The sequence below is a fragment of the Macrobrachium nipponense genome, chromosome 26 (assembly GCF_015104395.2).
Source record: "Macrobrachium nipponense isolate FS-2020 chromosome 26, ASM1510439v2, whole genome shotgun sequence".
Lineage (NCBI taxonomy): Eukaryota > Metazoa > Arthropoda > Malacostraca > Decapoda > Palaemonidae > Macrobrachium > Macrobrachium nipponense.
The window spans coordinates 64,494,292-64,496,791 of record NC_087215.1 but is presented as its reverse complement, the minus strand read 5'-3'; the positions used below and the strand labels follow the sequence as shown (position 1 = coordinate 64,496,791).

General features: G+C 42.7%; 1 protein-coding gene across 5 annotated transcripts in view; it reads left to right on the top strand.

Moving 5' to 3' along the window:
* The first annotated feature begins 2,154 nt into the window (after positions 1–2,154).
* LOC135200342 (synaptotagmin-10-like) overlaps positions 2,155–2,500 on the top strand; it is a 118,635-nt gene continuing 118,289 nt past the window's right edge. For all 5 annotated transcript variants that reach the window (XM_064228920.1, XM_064228919.1, XM_064228918.1 and 2 more), the window contains exon 1: positions 2,155–2,493. The gene's annotated coding sequence lies outside the window, so the exon portion shown is untranslated. The remainder of the gene's footprint in view (positions 2,494–2,500) is intronic.

Here is a 2,500-nt window from a genome sequence, read left to right as displayed (position 1 = left end):
ATAAAAGAGTAGTAACGCATGTTCACCATTTCCTAATCCGGCAGATAGCAGGGAAATGGATGGAAATTAATATGATTTTAGATATTGTGTCGACCCCTTCAAATAAAACAATAATTTTCATCTTCGGAAAATAATTATCCAGTTTCATACTAACTCTAGGGGAAACAATTCAACATTATATATAAATCTTGTTTGCTCATTTACAAATCGACAAAAGGATAAATATATACAAAGAGAGAGAGAGAGAGAGAGAGAGAGAGAGAGACGAGAGAGAGAGAGGAGAGAGAGAGAGAGAGAGAGAGAGAGGACTTCTCTCCGTTATCACCTGTTGGTCAATATCACCTGTTGATGACATTCTACCAGCTTCACCAAAAAAGAATAAAAAGAAAAACACTTCGAGTATGAATCTCCAAGAAATTTTGATATATTTTTTCTCTGCTATATACTTTTAATTTTTCTAAAATCGTCATTTTTTTTACTAGAAATGAAAAAAAGATGAAGTAATGACTAAACACTTACATTGGAGAGTTGAAATAAAAGAATTAAAAAGTGTAAAGTGTAGGCGAAAGGAATTCACAGTACTTTGAGGTGGTCTGATCATGTGGAAAGAATGGACCACTATAGGTTGGTGAATAGTTTGCACAATTCAGTGGTGATATGAATGAAGAGGAGAGGAAGACGTAGAAGTGAACTGAATGTGGAATTTAGGCCAAAGGCCAAGCACTGGGACCTTTGAGGCCATTCAGCGCTGAAATGGAAACTGACAGTAAAAGGGTTGATTGGTGTAACAAGAGGAAAACCTCGCAGTTGCCTTATGAGCCAATTGTTAGGAAAGGGTGGAAAGTAAGATGGAAGAGAATATGAAAGGAAGTACAATAAAAGGAACAAAAGGGGTTGCAGCTAGGGGCTGAAGGCACGCTGCAAAGAACCTTAAGTAATGCTTATGTACAGTGCACCACATGAGGTGCACTGACGGCGCTAACCCCCTACGGGAGGAAGACGTAGAGGGGTATTGGAAAGGAAGGGCCTAAGTAAGTATTCAGGAAGCGCGAGAGAGCATGCAAGATTGAGGTGAGTGGCGCACTATGTGTAGGCATTGGGGTGAGTGGCGCATTATGCGTAAGAAGCTTCGATGTGCTGATGTTGGGCCTTCTGTGTAGACGTATTATGCGCACAGGAGTTCATCCTAGATTCAGCAGTTAAAGTATGAATGTAGCACGGGCGTTGTGTTGCTTATTCTAGGGTAAGTTAAATATATCTCAGTTTAACCAGACCACTGAGCTGATTAACAGCTCTCCTAGGGCTGGCCCGAAGGATTAGATTTTTATTTACTTTGCTATGAACCAATTGGCTACTTAGCAACGGGACCCACAGCTTATTATGGGATCCGAACCACATTATATCGAGAAATGAATTTCTAATTACCAGAAATACATTCCTCCGATTCCTCGCTGGCTGCAGCTGGGAGCGAACTCTTACCACTAGATCAGGCGAGTATGCAACCGAATCGTCCAGAGAGGAACTGCTTGTATCTAGGGGCACCTTCAGTTAGAGAAAGTGGATAAATGTTGAAAAAGGAAAATGACCCACCGTTTAGAAAATTTCCTGCAGAGTGTGATGGAAAGTGAAAGTAAAGCATAAAAACGAAGAGGAAAGAGTGAAACAGTTTTCAAGGCAAAAGAGTCACCAAATCTCGGCTGATGTCTACCAAATGTAGCTCCTCTGAAGAGGGTCACTTGACACATATATCTGCAAGGTTTCATGAAAATCTGTCGCCCCGTTCCCGGGATGTCCTCCCATTATGCTTCAGCATATGGACGCACGGGCAAAAACATAACCCTTCTCCAACTTCCAGGGGATTTCTTACGGCAATTTGCAACCTCTGGTAGAAGTTACTCAAAGTTCCCTTGAGTTTCACAAAACTGCAAAAATTTTAGATAAATAAATGAATATATTAATAAATAAAACAGATCGATAAAACGGTGCAGGTAAACTGTAGTAGTCTCATACCGCGCGTGTATAGGCACGTTAGAGAGAAAGAGACGGAGGGAGAGAGAGCGCGGGAGAAAGAGAGAGAGAGAGAGAGAGAGAGAGAGAGAGAGAGAGAGTCACGTTGGCTGGCTTAGTATCTTTGGCTGAAGGGCGCGGCTCAACACTACACTGACGGCCTTTCGCCAGAGCGGACGCGTTACGCGGCATCTCTTTTGTCGGATACGGTAGCGCGAGATTTTCCACATCGCGGGACCAGAAGAGAGGAAGAAGAAGAGTAAGAGGAGGTAATTCTGCTCCCCGTGCAGTTCTCGAGCTGGTAGCCGCGTGCTTTTACAGCAAACGTCGCTGAATTTCTATTAAGTAGGCATGAGTGATTAAGAATCTCATAAAAAAAGGACATTTTAACAATTACCGCTACATCACCGGTTCCGCCCCCCTCCCCCCTCCAACCTGGTGCACTTCAGAATCGGGAAGATTCTTTGTTCCACGTGTTGCTCTCGAGTAAGTA